This window comes from Phocoena phocoena, chromosome 3, assembly GCF_963924675.1.
Source record: "Phocoena phocoena chromosome 3, mPhoPho1.1, whole genome shotgun sequence".
NCBI classification, from domain to species: domain Eukaryota; kingdom Metazoa; phylum Chordata; class Mammalia; order Artiodactyla; family Phocoenidae; genus Phocoena; species Phocoena phocoena.
In genome coordinates this window covers 153,048,114-153,070,829 of record NC_089221.1, presented here as the reverse complement: position 1 = coordinate 153,070,829, position 22,716 = coordinate 153,048,114, and the positions used below count along the sequence as shown (strand labels likewise).

Here is a 22,716-nt window from a genome sequence, read left to right as displayed (position 1 = left end):
GCCCTGGTCCGGGAAGATCCCACATGCCACGGAGCAACTAAGCCTGTGTGCCACAACTACTGAACCTGCGTACCACAGCTACTGAAGCCCATGTGCCTAGAGCCTGTGCTCTGTAACAAAAGAAGCCACCGCAATAAGAAGCCTGCGCACCACAACGAAGAGTAGCCCCTGCTTGCCTCAACTAAAGCCCACGTGCAGCAACAAAGACCCAACGCAGCCAAAATAGATAAATAAGTAAATAAATTTATTTTAAAAAATTGATCATAGATATTTGGGTTTATTTTTGGCTTCTCAGTTATATTACATTGATCTGTGTGTCTGTTCTTTTCCCCAGTACCACACTGTCTTGATTATCATTGCTGTGTAATAAGTTTGAAATAGGAAGGTGTGTTGTTTTGGCTATTTTTGGTTCACTATATGAATTTTAGCATTAGCTTGTCAATTTCTACAAAGAAGTCCACTGGGATTCTGATAGAGATGGTGTTCAATTTGTAGATCAATTTAGGAGTATTGCCATATTAAGTGTTAAGACTTCTGATCATGAACATGGGATTTTAAAAAATTATTTAGATCTTCTTTAATTTCTTTCAACAACACTTTACAGTTTTCAGAGTATAAGTTCTACATGTCTTTTGTTAAAGTTATGCCTAAGTATCTTATTCCTTATGATGCTATTGTAAATGGAATTGTTTTCTTAATTTCATTTTCAGATTGTTCATTGCAAATGTACAGAAGTATAGTTTATTTTTGTTTACCGAGCTTTTACAACTTTGCTGAACTTATTTATTAGTTCTAATATTTCTTTAGTGGATCCCTTAGGAATTTCTATATTGAAGTTCATTGCATCTGCAAATGGAGATCATTTTACTTCTTCCTTTCAATCTGGATGGCTTTTATTTCTTTCTTTTCTTTTTCATTTTTTAAAATAAATTTATTTATTTATTTTTGGCTGCGTTGGGTCTTCACTGCTGCGCATGGGCTTTCTCTAGTTGCGGTAAGCGGGGTCTACTCTTCGTTGTAGTGTGCGGGCTTCTCAGTGAGGTGGCTTCTCTTGTTGCAGAGCACAGGCTCTAGGCTCGTGGGCTTCAGTAGTTGTGGCATGCAGACTCACTAGTTGTGGCTCACGGGCTGTAGAGCACAGGCTCAGTAGTTGTGGTGCACCGGCTTAGTTGCTCTGCAGCATGTGGGATCTTCCCGGACCAGGGCTCGAACCCATGTCCCCTGCATTGGCGGGCAGATTCTTAACCACTGTGCTACCAGGGAAGTCCCTTTTATTTCTTTCTAATTGTCTTGGCTAGAACCTCCAATGTAATTTTGAATAGAGGTAGCAAGAATGAACATTCTTGTCTTGTTCCAAATCTTAGTGGGAAGGCATCTAGTTTTTTACTATTAAGTACAATGTTAGCTGTGGATTTTTCATAAATGTCCTTCATGAGGTTGAGTTAATTCCTTTATATTCCAAGTTTGTTGAGTTTTTTTTTTTATCATGAAACGGATGTGGTATATTATATTATTGATGTGATGTATTATATTAGTTTTCAGATATTAAACCAACCTTGCATTAACATAATAAATCCCAGTTGGTAATGGTGAACAAATCTTTTTATAAAATGTTGTATTTTGTTTGCTAGTATTTTGTTGAGGATTATTGCAATCATATTCACAAGAGATATTGGTTTGTAGTTTTCTTATGATGTCTTTGTTTTTGGCCTAAGTTTTATATTGGCCCCATGAAATGACTTGGGAAATATTCTCTCGTTTTCCATTTTTAATTTTTTTAATTTTAAAAATTATTTAATTTATTTTTTTAATATTTTGGCTGTGCCACGCAGCATGCAGGATCTTAGCTCCCTGACCAGGGATTGAACCCATGCCCCCTGCAGTGGAAGTGTGGAACCCTAACCACTGGATCGCCAGGGAATTCCCCCCTCCCTTTTTTTGTTCTTTTTTTTAGAATAATGTTTGAAGAATTGTTATGAATTCTTTCAATGTTTGGTAGAATTCAGTGATGAAGCCATCTGGGCCTGGGCTTTTCTCTCTGGGAAGTTTTTTGATTACTATTTCAATCTCTTCACTTACTGTAGATAAACTCAGATTGTGTATTTCTTCTTGAGCCAGTTTTGATAGTTTGTGTCTTTCTAGGAATTTGTCCTTTTCATCTAATTTATCAAAAATTTGGCCTATAGTTGTTCATAGAATTCTTTTATGATCTTTTTTTATTTCTGTAAGGTCAATAGTAATGTCCTTCTTTTATTTCTGATTCTGGTAATTTTTAAAAAAAATATTTATTTATTGTATTTATTTATTTTCCTTATTTTTTGGCTGCCCTCAGGTCTTAGCTGTAGCCCAAGGGATCTTTGTTATGGCCACGGTCTTTTCATTGCAGTGCTTGGGCTTCTCTCTAGTTGTGGCATGCAGGTTTTCTCTCTCTAGTTGTGGCACGCGGGCTGCAGAGCATGGGGCTCTGTAGTTTGCGGCACGCGGGCTCCCTCATTGAGGCAGGCGAGCTCAGTAGTTGTGGCATGCGGGCTTAGTTGCCTCCCGGCATGTGGGATCTTAGTTCCCCGACCAGGGATCGAACCCAAGTCCCCAGCATTGGAAGGCAGATTCTTTACCACTGGACCACCAGGGAAGTCCCATGATTCTGGTAATTTAAGAATTTTTTTAATCTTGATTAGTATTGCTAAATGTTTGTCAACTGTGTAGATCTTTTCAAAGAACAAGCATTTGGTGTTACTGCTTTTCTCTGTTTTGTTTTGTTTTGTTTTGTTTTTTATGGTACGCGGGCCTCTCACTGTTGTGGCCTCTCCGGTTGTGAAGCGCTCTGGACGCACAAGCTCAGCGGCCATGGCTCATGGGCCTAGCCGCTCCACGGCATGTGGGATCTTCTCAGACCAGGACACGAACCTGTGTCCTCTTGCATCGGCAGGCGGACTCTCAACCACTGCGCCACCAGGGAAGCCCTCTCTGTTGTTTTAATATCCTCTATTAATTTCTGCTGTATTTTTTTTTTTTTGCGGTACGCGGGCCCCTCACCGTCGTGGCCTCTCCCGTTGCGGAGCACAGACTGTGGACGTGCAGGCCCAGCGGCCATGACCCATGGGCCCAGCCGCTCCGCGGCACGTGGGATCCTCCCGGACCGGGGCACGAACCCGTGTCCCCTGCATCGGCAGGCGGACTCCCAACCACTGTGCCACCAGGGAAGCCCCCTCTGCTGCATTCTTTATTATTTTCTTCTTTCTGCTTGCTCTGGGTTTACTGTACTCTTCTTCTTCCAGTGTGTTGAGGTGGAAGTTTAGATTTTTGATTTGTGATCTCTCTCCTTTCTTAATAGCAACATTAGAGCTGTTAAGTTTCCCTCTAAGCACTGCTTTAGTTGCATTTCATAAGTTTTGGTATTTTGTGTCTTGATTTTCATTCATCTCAAATTATTTCCTGATTCCCCTTTTGACTTCTTCTTTGACCCATTATTGTTTGGGAGTGCATTGCTTAATTTCTATGTATTTGTGAATTTCCCAAAGTTTTTCCTGCAGTTGATTTCTAATTTCTTTCCATTGTACTGGAGAACATAGTTTGAATTATTTCTAACCTTTTAAATTTATTGAGGTTTTTTTTTATGGCCTAGTATAAGATCTATCCTGGTGACTGTCCCTTGTTCCCTTGAGAAGGGTGTGTATTCCGTTGTTGTCGGGTGGAGTGTTTTATAGTTGTTTGTAAGGTCTAGTTGCCTTATAGTGTTGTTCGAGTCTTATTTTACGTCATCCTATGAGTGTTGTTTTATCTGTTGTTGAAAGTGGGGTATTGGATTCTCCAAATTTGATTGTTTAGTTGTGTATTTCTCCTTTCATTTCTGTTAGTTTTTTGCTTTATGTATTTTAGTGGTCTGTTATTAGATGCATTTATGTTTGTAACTGTTATCTTCTGATGTATTGATATTTTTATCATGATAAAATATCCCTCTGTGTCTCTAGTAACCTCTTTTTGTTTTGAAGTCTATTTTGTATCATATTATTATAGCCATTCCAGCTTTCTTGTAGTTGCTGTTTATATGATACGTCTTTTTACATCCTTTACTTCCAGTTTTTTTGTATGTTTGAATATAAATTGTGTCTCCTAGAGTCAGCATATAGTTGAATCATGTTTTTTTATCCAGTCTGACAATCTCTGACTTTTGATTGGATTTTTTAGCCCATTCATATATAATATTATTGATGTATCTGGATTTACATGTGCCATTTTACTTTTTTTTTTTTTTTTGCGGTACGTGGGCCTCTCACTGTTGTGGCCTCTCCCGTTGCGGAGCACAGGCTCCAGACGCGCAGGCTCAGTGGCCATGGCTCACAGGCCTAACCGCTCCATGGCATGTGGGATCTTCCCAGACCGGGGCACAAACCCATGTCCCCTGCATCGGCAGGCAGACTCTCAACCACTGCGCCACCAGGGAAGCCTTCATTTTACTTTTTGTTTTCTATGTGTGCCATGTATTTTTGTTCCTTTATTCTTCCTTTATTGCTTTTTTTTTGTTTTTAAGTATTTTCTAATGTAGCATTTTAATTTCTTTACTGATTTGCCACTATATTAAAATTATTTTTTCAATGACTGCTCTAGGGATTGCCATATACATCTTATCAGAATCAGCTTCACATTCTGATACTAGCTTATTCTAGTGATAATAAGCATTATTATCTAGAAGCGTTATTCCTGTATAGCTCTATTCCCGTTTTCTCCTTTTTGTGGTGTTATTGTTATACATATTACACAATCAGTGTTGTAAACCCAACAATACATTGTTACTTTACCATATATAGTCATTTCCTTACCTCAATACAGCTTTCCTCCCACCCATTTTTTTGTGCTCTTATTAGCAAATATGTAACATACATATTACATTTTATATACATGTTATAGTACCAACAGTACATTATACCATATTATACAATATTTTTATATCAGTTAAGGAAAAGAAAGGAGAAAAAAGAGACATTTACAGGCATACCTTGGCAATATCTCAGGTTTGGTTCCGGACTACTGCAATAAAAGCAAATATTGTAATAATACAAGTCATACGAATTTTTTGGTTTCCCAGTGCATATACAAGTTATGTTTACACTATACTGTAGTCTGTTAAGTATGCAATAGCATATGTCTAAAAAAACAATGTATGTACCTTAATTAAAAAACACTGTTGCTAAAAAATGCTAATTATCATTTGAACCTTTGCACGCCATCGTCTTTTTGCTGGTAGAGGGTGTTGCCTTTGTTTTGATGGCTGCTAACTGATCAGGGTGGTGGTTGCTGAAGGTAGTGGTGCCTGTGGCAATTTCTTAAAATAAGACAACAATGAAGTTTGCTGCATCAGTTGACTCTTCTTTTCACTTAAACACTTAGAGGCCATTGTAGGGTTATTAAAGGGCCTATTTCAGTATTGTTGTGTCTCAGGGAATAGGGAGGCTGGAAGAGAGGGAGAGAGGCAGGGAAATAGCTGGTAGGTGGAGCAGTCAGAGCATACCCAGCATTTATTAATTAAGTTCACCATCTTATATGAGTGTGGTTTGTGGCACTCGAAAACAATTACAATAGCAACATCAAAGATCACTGATCACAGATCACTATAACAAACATAATAATAATGAAAAAGTTTAAAATATTGTGAAAATTACCAAATGTGATACAGAAACACAAAGTGAGCAAATGCTATTGGAAAAATGGCACCAATAAACTTTCTCAACAGAGGGTTGCCACAAACCTTCAATTTGTAAAAAATGCAGTATCTGTGAAGTGCAGTAAAGCAAAGAGCAATAAAATGAGATATGCCTGTACACTGTCAAATAATTACATAATTGCCTTTACCAATTCTTTTTTCATGTAGTCTCACATTCCCATCTGGAGTCACTTACCTTCGGCCTGAACAACTTCCTTTAATATTTCCTGTAAGGTGGGTCTGCTAGCAACAGTTCTCTGTTTTGTTCATGTTTGTTTGTTTGTATTTTTAATCAGGGAAAGTCTTTATTTCACCTTCTTTGTTGGAAGATAGCTTTGCTGGGTATAAGATTTTTGGTTGACAGGTTTTTTTCTTTGTGTGCTTTGAATATGTTATCCCAGTGCCTTCTGGTTTCCATTGATTCTGCTGAGAAGTTGCCTGTTAATCTTATTAGGATTCCTATGTATGTAAAGCATCACTTTTTCTTGCTTTTTTCAAAAATTTTCTCTTTGACTTGCTGCATTTCTATTATGAAGTGTCTGTGGATCTTTTTGTGTTTATCCTACTTGGATTTGTTGTGCTTCCTGGTTGTATAGGTTGTTATTTTTAAATAAATTTGGGATGTTTTCAGCCATTAATTTCTTCAACTACTTATTCCTTTCTTTTCTCTCCCTCCTCCCCATCTGGTACTCTAATTATACGTTTGTTAGTGTGCTTAATGGTGTCCCACATTTCTCTCAGGTTCTGTTTATTTTTCTTCATTCTTTTTTTCTCCTTTTTCATTTTGAATAGTTTCTATTGATCTATCTTCAAATTTGCTTATTCTTTCTTCTCATGATTCATATCTACTGTTGTGTCCCTCTAGGGAATTTTTAATTTCAGTTATTATATTTTTCAGCTCCACAATTTCCAGCTGGTTCTTGTTTTATAATTTCTATCTCTTTATTGCTATTCTCTATTTGATGGGACAGTATCATCATATCTTCTTTCATTCTTTAATCGTTATCTTCTTTGGTTCTGTGAATATGTACATAATGGCTTCTTTAAAGTTTTTTTTTTCGTATATATCTAACATCTGGTTGTGCTCACCGTTTCTGTTGCCAGTTTTTATTGGTTGTATGGATCATACTCTCCTGTTTATTTGCATGCCTTGTAATTTTTTTGTTGGAAACTGGATGTTTTAGATTATTTCTTATAGCAACTATTATGGTTAATTTTACGTGTCAACTTGACTGGGCCATGGAATGTTCAGATGTTCCTCATACATTATTCTGAATGTTTCTGCGAGGGTGTTTTTATTTGAGATTAACATTATTATTGGTAGACTGAGTAAAGCAGATTGCTTTTCCTAACATGATTTGACCTCATGCAGTCAGTTGAAGGCCTGAGTAGAACAAAAAGGCTGACTCTCCCTGAGTAAGAGGGAATTCTTCATATATGACTGCCATCAAACAGGGACATTGGGGGGCTTCCAATGGTGCAGTGGTTGAGAGTCCGCCTGCCGATGCAGGGGACATGGGTTCGTGCCCCGGTCCGGGAGGATCCCACATGCCATGGAGTGGCTGGGCCTGTGAGTCATGGCCACTGAGCCTGTGCGTCCGGAGCCTGTGCTCTGCAACAGGAGAGGCCACAACAGTGAGAGGTCCGTGTACCGCAAAAAAAAACAAACAAAAAAAAACCCCAGGGACATTGGCTTTTCTCCTGCTTTCAAACTCAAACCAAAACATTGGCTCTTCATGGATCTCAAGTCTGCTGGTCTTTAGATGAGAACTACACCATTGACTCTCCTGGTTCTCAGCCCTTTGGGCTCAGCTGGGAACTAAGCCATCAGCTCTCCTAGGTCTCCAGCTTGCTGACTCACCCTTGAGATCTTAGGACTTGTCTGCTTTCATAATTGTGTGAGCCAATTCCTTAAAATAAATGAATCTATCTATCTATCTATCCATCCATCCATCCATCCATCCATCACCTACCTACACCTTATTGTAGATAGAAACTGAAGATAGATACAATGGCAAGCTTCTCTCTGAGTGAACCCCCACTTTAGGATCTGAGGACTTGGTGTTGAGGGAGAGCAGCAGCCTGAGGACCTCTTGGCTTACCTATACTGATGTGGAGTTACATGTCTGATCACTGTGGTGTGTGTGATCCAGTGCCTTAGTATTCTCAGTGTGATGTACCCAAAGTTAGAGCCTCAATTCCATGAGCAGGAGCTGGGTGGAAGAAGGGAGCCTCAACTTCTCAACTCTGTTTGCCTGGGACTTAGCCTCGGCAACAGGGGCAGAACACGAAGCACAGATGTCCTGTTTCTCATTGTAAGACAGCCCTTCAACTGGGAGCTGTGTTCTTGGCTGTAGCAGTCTGGAGGGGAATCTGTACCTCAGTGAGCTGGGAGGGTGGAGAGAGGGAGTGGTCATGGTTCTAATACCATAGACTCTCACTTTTCTTACCTAATTTTTTTTTTTTTCCCACACCACGCGGCATTCAGGGATCTAGTTCTCTGACTAGGGAATTGAACCTGTGCCCCCTGCAGTGGAAGTGTGGAGTCTTAACCACTGGACCGCCAGGGAGGCCCCCTTTCTTACCTAATTTTTGTAGATTTTTTTGGAGTAGGTATTTCTTTCTTTATTCTTTGCCCTTTGGATTCTTTCCAGAGGCTTGAAATGGTTGCTTTTAAAATAATTTTCACCAGTTTTGCTGGGGGTGCAGGTCAGTGGAGCTCTTCACACTGTCTTGCTGTATGTTGATCCTCTAAGTAGGTGAATTTTATGAAGTTGTTAATTACATCTCAACGACGTTGTTTTAAAAAAGAAAGTGGAAACCTGACAGAATTCTGTCAGAATTGAGGGGTTGTAGTCACTGGCTTCTGGCCATGGTCACCCCTCCCAATTCTCCTTTACATGGGTTTCATTATACAATAAAAGTCATATTTTTTAAAAAAGATTCCCCCACAAAAGATTTCAACTTCAAAACATCTACTAGTTATAAGTAGATGTTCCTTTGATACTTACATACAAATTTTCTATTAGCTGTCAGCACTGTGTATGGGTTTCTTGGGATTCCATTATGTTTAGCCTAACCTTACTTGATAGGATATTTGCCTCATTTCTACAAGGTCCTATTGTTGCTATTTCTGGTGGTAATGTAATAATCTGTTATTGTATTGCTCTACCATGGCCCGTTTCAAGTTAGCCTTTCTCCCATGGGTGAGCATTTGTATAGTTTCTAGTTTTTAGCTGTAACATGCTGTTTGGCTATAATCATCTTTGTTCAAATCTGTTCTTCTCCCTTTTGAATCATGTCCTTGAGATGCATTACCCAATGTGGTTGAGAGTATGATCATTTTTATGACTCTTGATAGTTATTGCCAAATTTCTCTCTGGAAAGATTATACTTGTTTATATTGCATTCTCAGTGCAGCAATATACTTATTTTCTCACAGTTCTGTTAGCATTGAGTTTTGTCTGTTTTATTTGTTTTTGCTGCAAATGTGCTGTGGGACTTTTATTTTGTATTTGTTTATTTATTAGTGATGCTGTACTTTTTTTCCTAGTGCTTCTTTATTGTTAACATTTTTCTTATGTTTCTTAACACACTCTGTGTGTTTGACAGTTGAACATTGTTTATAACTGTGTGACTTTGGCAAATCACTAGTCACCTTTCCTCCTTGTGATTCAGTTTCTCAAACAGTAAATTGGAAAAGTTGAGTAGATCAGTAGTAGAACTCTTTTTCAAACATGAACCTATATAGATTTCTAATGTTTGAAAGGGATAAAAGTGGTAACTTATTAATAACAGTTATTTTATAAGTTTAAAATTGTAACAGTTATTTATAAAATCAATTAATTAGAATAATGATGTAGTCTAGATGAAGACAAAATTTTGAACTTGGGTATTATAGGTGGCAAATGAAGTCTTTTAATCAGAATAATTATTTAGTATACTCCCATTCTTCTTTTTTTTTTGGCTGCATTGGGTCTTCGTTGATGTGCACAGGCTTTCTCTAGCTGCGGCGAGCTGGGACTACTCTTCATTGCGGTGTGCAGGCTTCTTATTGTGGTGGCTTCTTGTTGCGGAGCACGGGCTCTAGGTGTGTGGACTTCAGTAGTTGCAGCATGCAGGCTCGGTAGTTGCAGCACTTGGACCCTAGAGCGCACGGGCTTCAGTAGTTGTGGCACGCGGGCTCAGTAGTTGTGGCTTGTGGGCTGTAGAGTGCAAGCTCAGTAGTTGCTCCGTGGCATGTGGGATCTTCCCGGACCAGAGATCAAACCCTTGTCCCCTGCATTGGCTGATGGATTCTTAACCACTGGTGCCACTAGGGAAGTCCTACTCCCATTCTTGTTTTTTTTTTTTTTTTTTGCGGTACGCGGGCCTCTCACTGTTGTGGCCTCTCCCTTTGCAGAGCATAGGCACCGGACACGCAGGCTCAGCGGCCATGGCTCATGGGCCCAGCTGCTCCGCGGCATGTGGGATCCTCCCAGACCGGGGCACGAACCCGTGTCCCCTGCATCGGCAGGTGGACTCTCAACCACTGCGCCACCAGTGAAGCCCCCATTCTTTTAACTTCAGAGTTATAGAAAAGTTGATTGAATAGTACAAAGACTTACCATATACTCTTCATCCAGATTTCTCAGACGTTAGCAGTTTCCTATTTTACGTTTATCCTTTTCTCTACATTTGCTTTAGAACCATTTGAGATCAAGTTGCAGAAATGATGCCAGTTTACTCTACATCAATGTAAATACAAGGACATTTTCGTAATCACAGTACAGTTCTCAACACTAAAAATTACATTGACACAACAGTATTATCCAATCTATAAACCTTATTAAGATGTCACTAATTGTCCCAATAATTTCTTTTATAGCAAGAGAAAATTCCAGATCATAAGTTCCATTCAGTTGTCATGTCTCTTTAGTTTCCTTTAGTCTGGAAGAATACTTCAGCTTTTGTCTTTCATGCTATTGATATATTTGAAGAGTACAAACCAGTTATTTTGTAGAATGTCCCTCGGTTTGGGTTTATCTCTGTTTCTCCATGATTAGTTTCAAGTTTATGCATTTTTGGCAGTGTTACCATAGGCATCACATCAGGTTTACATGATGTTGATGTGTCTTACTACTAGTGATAGTATCTCTGATCACTCAGTTAAGGTGCTGCCCATCAGTTTTCTCCATTGTAAAGTTAGTTTTCCCTTTGTAATTAATAAATATCTTGTGAGGAAATTCTTTGAGAGTATATAAATATCCTGTTAGTCAACCTTGCAGCCACTAGTTCTAGCATTTATTGATGGCACTTGCCTTAATTATTACTCTGATTGTTGCCAAATGGTGCTTTTCTAATTTCATCATTCCTTCTACATTTAATAGTTTTACCATTCTGGGACTTCCCTGGTGGTCCAGTGGCTAAGACTCTGCACTCCTAATGCAGGGGGCCTGGGTTTGATCTCTGGTCAAGGAACTAGATCCCACATGCCGCAACTAAGAGTTCCCATGCCACAAGTAAAGATCCTGCATGCCACAATTAAAGATCCCAGGCTGCAATGAAGACCTGGCACAGCCAAATAAATAAATAAGTAAATATTAAAAAAAATAGTTACCATTCTATTTAATGGAAGAGCTTGTTCCTTCTTATTTATTTATTTATTTATAAATATAGACTCAAGAATTATTATTTTATTCAATGAGTTATAATCCATGGCTATCATTATTTATTTTGATGTTTATGTTGTCCCATATTTGACCCTTAAATTTGGCTTCTATGTATTTTTGACATGTCCTCATCCTTCTTTGAATACTTCTTTACTTTCTTGCACAATAAGATGATCTAGGGGGACTTCCCTGGTGGCGCAGTGGTTAAGAATCCGCCTGCCAATGCAGGGTTCATGGATTCGAGCCCTGGTCCGGGAATAGCCCATATGACACAGAGCAACTAAGCCTGCGCGCCACAACTACTGAGCTTGTGCTCTAGAGCCTGTGAGCCACATCTACTGAAGCCTGTGTGCCTAGAGCCCATGCTCCACAACAAGAGAAGCCACCGCAATGAGAAGCCCGCGCACCGCAATGAAGAGTAGCCCCCATTCACTGCAGCTAGAAAAAGACCTTGTACAGCAATGAAGGCCCAACGCAGCCAAAAAAAAAAAAAAGATGATCTAGGTTCATCTTGTACTTTTCCTGGAGTCAGCCTTTTTTCTGAGGAGCCCTACTTCTACATAGTAGGAAATAGTTTTTTATTTTTATTTATTTATTTTTTGAAAATTTTAATATAGTTGATTTACAATGTCGTGTTAGTTTCAGGCGTACAGCAAAGTGAATCAATTGTACATATACATATATCCACTTTTTTTAAGATTCTTTCCCATATAGTCCATTACAGGGTATTGAGTAGAGTTCCCTGTGCTATACAGGAGGTCCTTATTCGTTATCTATTTTATATGTAGTAGTATGTATATGTCAATCCCAGTCTCCCAATTTATCCCTCCCCCCCTTACCCCTGGCGACCGTAAGTTTGTTATGTCTGTAACCCTATTTCTGTTTTGTAAATAAGTTCGTTTGTACCCTTTTTTTAGATTCCACATCTAAGTGATAGCATATGATATTTGTCTTTCTCTGTCTGACTTAATTCCCTCAGTATGACAATCTCTAGGTCGATCCATGTTGCTGCAAATGGCATTATTTTGTTCTTTTTTGTGGCTGAATAATATTCCATTGTATATATGTACCACATCTTTGTTATCCATTCCTCTGTTGATGGACATTTAGGTTGCTTCCATGTCCCGGCTATTGTAAATAGTGCTGCAGTGAACATTGGCGTGCATGTATTTTTTTTTAATTAAAAAAAAATTAATTTATTTTTGGCTGCACTGGGTCTTCGTTGCTGCGTATGGGCTTTTGCTAGCTGTGGCAAGCGGGGGGCTACTCTTTGTTGCAGTGTTCAGGCATCTCATTGTGGTGGCTTCTCTTGTTGCGGAGCACGGGCTCTAGCTGCACGGGCTCCAGTAGTTGTGGCATGCAGGCTCAGTAGTTGTGGCACAGGGGCTTAGTTGCTCTGCATCATGTGGGATCTTCCCAGACCAGGGTTTGAACCCGTGTCCCCTGCATTGGCAGTCAGATTCTTAACCACTGTGCCACCAGGGAAGCCCCTCACCCATGATTTTAAAACCTACCCATCCAATTCTATTGTTATGGAAATGTTCTCCAGCTATAAACCCAATGCTTCCATCCACGTCCATCCTGCTATCTGCTTCTCCCGTGTGGATCCTTCTTCCTTCGGGTAGTGAGTTAGGGTTTGAGCACAAATAGGTAACTGGAATTCTGGCTTAGGAGGGACCATTACAAAGTGCTGGGGTGCTTTAATGCCAATTCTTCATCCTCCCAGTTTGAGTTCATACTCTCCTTCTGTTGCTAAGGAGAGGGTTAGGCAAGAGACATTAGAATTTTCTTCAGTAGGAAAACGAACAATTCTGACTCTGTATATTGCCATGCTGCTGAGCCTTGGGTCTCTGGTAGAAGGCCATTTTCCATCAGGAACTTGGCTAAAATTCCTTATGGGATGGACAAAGGGGTTGCTATGGTCCACGATGGACTTAGCTTGGGGTAAATAAATCCAGCACTCTCAACTGAATGGAGGAAGCAAGAGTTTGTGCAATGTGAGGCAGAGAGTTGTTTGTCCATCCTGTGGATAAGGGAAATAGGCATAGAAAAGCTAAGACAATTAGTAGCTTCATAGACGTACCAGTCAGGGTCATATTTAAATCACCCAGCATGGGCAGAGAAGTTCAGTGAATTCTGAAAGCAAGGGTGAGAGCAAAGAAGACAATAGTTATCAAAATCTACCAGAGCATATCAATTATTCTGTAAGTGGATTGGAGTGCTGGAAGGGAAAAGGAAGATAGTGGCTATGGGTACTTAGCCTAGGGTCTAAGAAATCTTTCTGTCCTTTTTGAATCAGAGCTTCAGGTCTTGGAGTGGCTCACTCATCCACCTGGAATTTTCAGGCTGTCCTGGGTCCTCTGGATCCTGTGGAGACTCTGAGAAAGGGGTGGATCCACAGGGATGGCTGGAATGTGGGTCTTCAGGTTCCTGTAACATATCAGTGGAGACAGGTTTAATCCTGGACAGATGAACCCAGCTGGTGACCCCCTGGAGTTTAACTGCCGTAGGAGTGCTCAGCAGGCCTTGGTAATGACCCTTCCATTTCGGGAGTAGCTGGTCACCAGGGGACTCATTTTTCCAGGTCTTTAAAAGTACCCAGTCTCCAGGGTTTACAACATGGTGATTGGGACTCTCATCTGGAGAGGGCTGTACTCTGTTGCCATGCTCTTGTATAGCCTCTGGACATGGCCTAGGTTTATAATGTATCTAAGATGAGCCTGGGTTTCTGGGTCAGTTAGCATGTCCAGAGTAAGGAATGGCCTTCCATATGTCATGTCTAAAGGGTTTAACTTAATGGTTGCTTTAGGGGCTGCTCTGACCCTTAAGAGGGCTATTGGCAACAGGCGATACCACGACTCTGACGTTTCCTGAGTTTGCCTAAGGTATGCTTTAGAGTATGATTAGCCTGTTCTACTTTTCCTGAGGACTGAGGTCCCCCAGATGAATGGAGGTGGTATTTAATTCCTGAAGCCTGTGAAAGCTGTTGTGTGACCTTTGCTACAAATGAAGGTCCATTGTCACTCTGAAGATGACGGGGCAACCCAAATCTAGGAATAATTTCCTTTAGGAGTGCCTCAGCTACTTCAGTTGCCTTCTCTGTTCTGGTAGGGAAGGCCTGTATCCATCCAGTAAAAGTATCTATAAAGACTAGTAAGTATTTGAAGCCCTGGAAAGAGGGCATCTGAGTGAACTCTATTTGCCAGTCCTCTCCTGGGTAAGTCCCACGTTGCTGGACTGGGCTAACGAGAGGGGGAGGCTTAAGGTTGCTTCCTGGATTATGAGTGGCACAAACAGCACAGGCTTGAGTAACTCCTTTAACTGTCTGCAGGAGCCCTTTTCCTGTAAAAAGTCAGAAAACAATTGTAGACATTGCAGGCTTCCCTGGTGGTGCAGTGGTTAAGAATCCGCCTGCCAATGCAGGGGACACGGGTTCATGCCCTGGTCCGGGAAGATCCCACATGCCGCGGAGCAACTAAGCCCGTATGCCACAACTACTGAGCCTGCACTCTAGACCCCGCGAGCCACAATTACTGAAGCCTGTGCACGTAGAGCCCATGCTCCACAACAAGAGAAGCCACCAAAATGAGAAGCCTGTGCACTGCAACAAAGAGTAGTCCCCACTCACCGCAACTAAAGAAAGCCCATGTGCAGCAATGAAGACCCAACGCAGCCCTAAATAAATAAATTTATTTAAAAAAAAATTGTAGACATTGCATGTTTCCCCAGATGGAGAGAATCATGTAGCCCTTTAATAATTTTCCATTGGTCAGAGAGAGGTATGAGCAATTTCTGATCTATGTGCCACCAGCCATCTGTTCCCTTAGTTCCCCCTCTGTCTCGTGCCCAGTTCTCTTCAGAAGTCGAGTACCTGGGTATAACGTTAGATGGGGTAAGGGATGGGATTAATGCCATTTCTGTTATGGGCATCAGGGCTGCTTTCTTTGCTTCCCTATCTGCCCTGTTGTTTCCTTGGGAAATTTGAGGAGTTCCCTTTTGGTGCCCATGGCAGTGAATGACTGCTACCTGTTGTGGATTTTTGAACTGCTTCCATGAGATGTAAAATCTCAGCCCCATATTTTATAGGGGAGTTTCTTGCATTTAGAAGCCCTCTCTTTTTCCATATAGCTGCGTGGGCATGCAAAACAAGGAAGGCAACCTTGAGATCGAGTACAGTAAACCATTTGGCGTCCTCAGGGATTTGGGTTAATAGGTTATAAGGATGGCCATGAGGGGATGAATAGGGACCTCTGTGTCGTTTACTGCTCTAAGGTCTTGTACCATCCTATATTCCCCGTTTGGCTTAACAACTGGCAGAACAGGAGCACTGCACGGAGACTGGCAGGACACCAAGAGACCATGCCTTAAGGATTTATCTATGAGGGGTTGTAAACCCTTCTTACCTTCCAGCTTTATGGTATATTGTCTTGTGTTAGGATAGGCAATTTCTGGCCTAAGGCTAATTCTTACATGTTGGGTATTACAGCCCTTCCAGGGATTCCTTTGTCCCATGCTGAAGGGTCCACTGCCTGTAGAATATGGCTGGGAATAGGACCTTGCTCTTCTGGCTGGTCCGTCTTAGTCAGAGTTAAGATAAGGAGCGGCTCGGAGCCTCCTAACTGGAGTGTGGCCCCAAGGGAGCTCAGAAGGTCTCTCCCCAGTAGTGGGGTTGGACACGCAGGTACAACTAAAAAGCCATGTGAAATTAACCGCTGCTCAAATTGGCAAGTGAGAGGCCCAGTAAAGTAAAGGGTGCGAGGCTTTCTGTCGACACCAGTCGCGGTACAGCTTTTAGAGGAAGGAGGTCCAGTGTGAGAAATTAAGACAGAGTAAGTGGCTCCTGTATCAGTTAAAAAATTGATTTTCTTACCTGCCACATCAAGGACTACCTGGAGCTCCTTGACGGAGACAGATATCTTGTTGGGGGGAGGTGCCAGAATCCCTGGGCTGCCTCAGTTGTCCAGCATGGCCATCTCAGGAGTGGGCCTTACCCTTTGGGACTGAGGGCAGTCCCTCTTCTAATGACCTGTTTGTTTACACACTGGGCACGGCCCGGGGGGCTCTTTCTGGCAATCTCAGGCCCAGTGGCCAGTTGACTTTCATTTGTAGCACTCCCCCTTGTTGGTCTTACCTCCAGACTGATAGTTCGACTTTTCTTGGCCCCCTTGGGTTATCCTGAGGTCGCAAGCCATGGCTGACAGCAACAGCTATCAGTTTTGCATGAGCCCTGGCCTGTCTTTTCTCATGTTGGGTTCTCTCTTCTTCCCCAGCTTGATCTCAGTTATTAAGTACCCCAAAGGCCACATCTAGGAGTTGGGATATGGGGGCTTGTGAGCCAAATTGTAACTTCTGGAGTTTCTGTCTAATATTAGGTGTGGACTGGCTGATGAAGTGTTGTCCCAGAAGGGACTGACCTTTGGAAGTGGAGGAATCTATGGTGGTATACTTTTTTTCTTTTAATTTCTTTATTTTATTTCTTTATTTTTTTGGCTGTGTTGGGTCTTCACTGCTGCATGTGGGCTTTCTCTAGCTGTGGCGAGCAGGGGCTACTCTTCGTTGCGGTGCATGGGCTTCTCATTGTGATGACCTCTCTTGTTGTGGAGCGCTGGCTCTAGGTGCGTGGGCTTCAGTAGTTGTGGCATGTGGGCTCAGTAGTTGTGGCTCACGGGCTCTAGAGCACAGGCTCAGTAGTTGTAGAGCATAGGCTTAGTTGCTCCGTGGCATGTGGGATCCTCCCGGACCAGGGCTCGAACCCGTGTCCCCTTCATTGGCCACTGTGCCACCAGGGAAGTCCCCAAATTTCCAATTCTTAAGGATACACTCCAGAGGTGTCTCTTCTGGCTTGGAGGGGGATCCTCCCATGCTGAGTAACCTGCAACTGAGAACATGAGAGTACTCCTAGAATAGAATCTGGTGTCCTGGAAACATTTACCAGGAGGCTTTAACCTGAAGGGGTTCAGGGCATCCCCCAAATTCCCTTCGAACCTGATGGGGTTTCAAGCGACCTCTACTCTCCCATCAATTTTTGACCAGACGTCTCTGGCCTTCCTTTGTACCTTGTGCAAGGCGTCTCCCCCAGCACGGCCAGGGAAGGGCTTTTGAATCAGTGCAGACCGGTTGCCAGGGCTTTCCTTAAGAGGGATCCCTTGTCTACAGAGTTTATGTCCTATGATAAGTCTTCCAATGGTAGGGTGTATTCCTCGCGACTGAGCATCTACAAAGTTTGTAATTCGGGATTCTGGATAGCGGCCAGTCCGATAGGCTGTCTGTAGCAGCGTGTAGGCTGTCAAGGCCTGGAGTGATGGGGCTGATAGATGCAAAGACAAACCCTTGAAAAAATTGGAGTTGGGCGCTGTGGAAGATGTCATGGGTTTCAAGGCTTGAGGGCTGGGAGGTATAGAAATTCTCATAGTAAATCTCTGGGCATTGAGTGAGGTGAGAGACTAGACAACAGAAGAATCCAAAATCCTTTGCCCTATCTGTCTGGCAACTAAGATAGAATTGGGAATTGTCTGACAATTTTGTCTGACACAGGCAGCACTGGGTTTGGCAGGGGCAGGGATGCAGTTTAGCAATAATATCCAGTAAATCCTTCCCTAAAAGGGCGCAGAGATACGAAGTGAGAAAGAGACCTTGTTGTGCGAGTAAGGTGGGAAGGAAAGGCGTAGTGGAGGGTTCCTTATGGGACAGAGAGAGGGAGAGCAAGAGAGAGACCCCTGGGGCTCCTGCACGGTCGGAAATCATGTTTCCACCACATCCCAAAGGACAGTGCCACCTGTCACCCAAGTGTTATTTGAATCTGCATGGCCTGGGAAATTCCCCTGCCACCCCTTATGTTGTTGTGGGGAGCCATGAGGCTGGGAGCGGACAGAGCAAGAGTGAAAGTCAGGGGCCTCAAGCCACAGCTGGGTGAAGCCCGCGGTTTACCTTGACTTCCCGAATTCCTGGGTTTCGGCACCAAATATGATCACGGGTGGCCTTGGCCTGCAGTGGCTTGAAGCAGGATTTCAGTTCCCGGCCAGTGACTGAGGTCGGGTCCCGGCAGTGAGAGCACTGGATCCTAGCCACTAGAACGGTCGTCAGTGACAAAGCCCTGGCTGTACGGCTTTGCAGAAAAAGAATCCCCACAAAGACGGAAAGTAGTGAAACAGGTAAAGTATTTATTAAGAGAAAAAAAGAGTACAGTATGTGTGGATAGACACATGGGCGGGCTCAGAGAGAGAGTCGCACCCTCATGGCAGCTTGAATCACTTTTATGGGGCATTGCTTCCATGTTTCTTTTGACCAATCATTTTGATTTGCCTGGATCAGAGTCCATATTTGGTGTATCTCAGGATTTTCCCATGTGTGCATGCACATCTCTTAGCCAAGATTGATTCTACTGAAGAGGCCTATGGGTAGTGAGTATTAGTTGCCATCACTTAGCATCACTTCCCTTTTGACCTCCAAGGAGACTTTCTGTGCATGTATAGTTGGGGAGGTCTCCAGACTTCAAGAATGAGGAATATAGGGACTTCCCTGGTGGCGCAGTGGTTTGGAGTCTGCCTGCCATTGCAGGGGACATGGGTTTGATCCCTGTTCCGGGAAGATCCCACATGCTGTGGAGCAACTAAGCCCGTGTGCCACAACTACTGAGCCTGTGTGCCACAACTACTGGAGCCTGCGTGCCTAGAGCCTGTGCTCCGCAACAAGAGAAGCCACTGCAACGAGAAGCCCACGCATTGCAACGAAGAGCAGCCCCTGCTTGCCGCCACTAGAGAAAGCCTGCGCACAGCAACAAAGACCCAATGCAGCCAAAACTAACTAACTAACTAAATTTATTTTAAAAGAAAAGAATGAGGAATATGTGGTCTCTTATAGTCTATCCCAGGAGGGCCTAGTCTCCTCTCTCAATTTTTCTGTTATTTCTGTCTCAGAATATCGGTCCACGAGGAATGAACTCAAACCGTTTGCCCTGGGGGCCCATGTGTCTCCTGCTTCAAATTGGGGTTAGAGGAAACAGAGGAAGAATTGACTGAGCTGGATTTTGGCGGATCAATTGGAGGTAGATGAGTTGAGGGAATAGGAAAAGGGCATTCCAGAAAAAAATGTTACAAAAAAAGTACTAAGAATAATGTACCTATAGTTCAGCTAGCCAACTGTTAACATTTTGTTTAGTTTTCTTCTTTTTTTTAAAGAAATCATGAAAGACCTGTCAAAAGTGCTCTTTATTCCTCCTTTCCATTTATCCTGGCTTCCACCCCTCCCCACTCTCGTGCCGTCATATTATCACAGTGTGTATTCATATATTCATCTAGTTCATTTTCTATACACACATATTTTCCATAGTCAGTATATATTGTAATTCTATGTATTTTTAAATTTACATAAATCATTTCACATGTACACATAACAGAGCCACAAGGCTAAAACTAATGAATGATTTCTAAAACTGTTTTTCCCATTCTCTCCCTCCTTTGCTGGGAACTAAAACTTAAATTCTTTGCTACTGTGCATTTTGTTACTGATTAACGTGGGCGGGCATTCTTGCTGTTTTTGCTTGTTCCTCTGATCTTAACTCCAGCCCCAAGACTTTGCTTTAAATACACGCTTTCTCCCCAGAAGGCAGGTCATAGTTTTCAAGGTGCTAGTCTGCTACCCTCCTCATTTGCTGGCAAATCAATACATTTCTCTTTCCTTTATCCTCAAAACCTTGTCCTCATTATTCTCATTTGGTGAGGGGACAAGGACGGAATTTTCGGTAACATATTCTTTGGGACGTTGCTATTTCAACAACTCTTACGAGCTGTCAAATGTTGATACATATAGGACTCATTTATTAGTTTTATTTGTTGTAATATTTTATTGTAGGAACATACCACGTTTTATTCATTCATGTCTTATTGTACATTTCCTTTGTTTTCATTTTTCACAGGGAAGTGGGCTTGAACATGAACATTTCTTCTGCACACCTGTATACATGAAATTGCTGGGTCATAAAATGCACATTTTAAATTTCACCAAAAGTGGCCATTCTAATTTTTTGCTTCCACCTGGCATCTCTAAGAGTTTCCATTTCCCAGATTTTCTTCTTCCCGTGAAATGGTCAGACCTTAACATTTACCATCCGAAGATAGTTTTCGTTTTTTTGTGGCCTCTCCCATTGCGGAGCACAGGCTCCGGACGCGTAGGCTCAGCGGCCATGGCTCAAGGGCCCAGTTGCTCCGTGGCATGTGGGATCTTCCTGGACCGGGGCACGAACCCGTGTCCCCTGCATTGGCAGGCGGACTCTCAGCCACTGCACCACCAGGGAAGCCCCCGGAGATAGTTTTCACGTGGTCTTATCAGATAATTTCAGTCTAACTTTATTTATTTATATAAATTTATTTATTTAGTTTTGGCTGCATTGGGTCTTCTTTGCTGTGCACAGGCTTTCTCTAGCTGTGGTGAGCGGGGACCACTCTTCATTGGGGTGCACGGGCTCTAGGCGCCCACGGCCTTCAGTAGTTGTGGAACACAGGCTCAGTAGTTGTGGCACATGGGCTTAGTTGCTCTGCGACATGTGGCATCTTCCCGGAGCAGGGCTATGAACCCGTGTCCCCTGCGTTGGCAGGAGGATTCTTAACCACTGCGCCACCAGGTAAGTCCTCAGTCTAACTTTAGATACATGCAAAGACAGGGCCAGAGGAGGCTTGATGTGGCAAAGAAACCCTTAAAGGTTTCACTGTAGGGTTTCGGGGACCCTGTTACTACTCTTTAGTTTCCCTCAAAGCACTAGCAAATGATAAAGCAAACGAACAAACTGCGAGACCACCGGGGGTGCCCAGTATGCCCTTGGATATGGAATCCACCTCGCGCTGATGGCGTCCCCCACCTCACACGGTTGGTATGTCCTGGCGGCAGTCTCCCCCCGCAGTGTGGGTTGGTTCCGTCCCCGGACGCCCGCGCATGCGCCTGCCCCTGCCCCGAGAGCTCGTCTTCTCGCGGTACCTCAGCTTCGCGCGCGCTCGTCTGCCCCTAGTTCCTAAAGTGCTGCGTACTGTAGCGATCCGCGGCACCTGAGGGGGGTGGGGTTTCAGCGAAGCGGCGGGGACCGGTCGGTGAGTACTTGACGCTTCGGTATACCTCACGCCCGCTTGCTTCCCGCCTCCTTCTCACCCTCAGGGGGGCTGCGGCCCGCTCCTCTCCCGGAGGGGCGCCTCTGACTTGGGGGTAGGGCCCTCTCGACGGTGAGGCGGGTCTCTCCGGACGCCGAGGTGGGCGCCTCCTGAAGGGACGGCCCTTTGGGACGGCGGGGTAGGCCCCTTGGAAAACCGGGGATGGCTCCTCAGGGTACTGGGCGCCTCTCGACGCCTGGTGGGCCCCTGGTGACGCCGGATGGGCTTCCGCCCTCGGGTGCCCGGACCGCGCCCCTCACACACAGGGTGCGGTCTTCATTCTCCCCGGGTTCCCCTGGCGAAGGGCTCTGGTTCCCGCCAGCCCCTCGAAGGCGTCTTTCTCACGCTGAGCACCGCGCGAGCGGCCTGCGTCCGCGCCGCCTCCTTCCGCGGGGTCCCACAGCCGGGACTTCTCGTGGAGTCAGGGCGACTGGGCCCTTCCGCCCCTTTCTCCTCACACTCGCTCCCTACTCCAGGCTACTGTTTTGTTGGTGAGTGTTCTAGTTTTTTTGCCCAGATATAAAGATGTTCCTTGGGAATCCTTATCATCATTTACCACTTTCCTCTCCAACAGCACTAGTATGTTTCCGCGCTGTACGGTGATAGTGTATCAGGCTTTTTACATATACACATTTGTTGAATCTTCACGACAATCTTGTGAGATAGGTACTCTTATCCTCCTCACTTTACATATTAGATAACTGAGGATCGAAGACACATGGCGTAAGTCGTTGAGTTGGTTTTGAATCCAGCCAGACTGACTCCAGTGTTCTTGTTCTTGTATTTAGTCATTGAGAAGGAGTAACACCCAGGAAAAAGTGAAAGTTTATGCTACTGTCTTTATTTTTTCCTGTTAGAGGCAGTGCCTTTTAGTTGAATCCAAAAGTGTGTCTCTGGAATCAGACACATCGCGCTTCAGTTCCCAACTTTCCCATTTACGAACTTAAGAAATTACCAGCTGTTTGATTTTGAATGTTCCGTAATGTGTAAAATCGTGATAAAAATAACGTAAAATAATGATGCCTACCACATAGAGTTATTGGGAGGAGTAACCTCTATAATGCATGTGAGGTACCTAAAATAGTGTCCAAGGACTCAGTAAATAACTGTAATTATTTCTCAGTGTGTTTGGATTCTGTTTTTACACACTTGTCCTAAACTGAGGCTGAATATAAACTGGAAAATAGAGCATCAGGTGTGTGTGTGTGTAAGTGTGCGTTTACCTTTT

At 43.2% G+C, this 22,716-nt stretch overlaps 1 protein-coding gene across 2 annotated transcripts in view; it reads left to right on the top strand.

Annotated features, from left to right (window-relative positions):
• Positions 1-22,716, top strand: part of UIMC1 (ubiquitin interaction motif containing 1) — a 191,398-nt gene that overhangs the window by 32,424 nt on the left and 136,258 nt on the right. The window contains exon 1 of one of the 2 annotated variants that reach the window (XM_065873424.1): positions 21,400-21,431. The exons of the other annotated variant lie outside the window; for it this stretch is intronic. The gene's annotated coding sequence lies outside the window, so the exon portion shown is untranslated. Of the gene's footprint in view, positions 1-21,399; positions 21,432-22,716 lie in introns of those variants that run through there. 2 annotated transcript variants of the gene reach the window in all.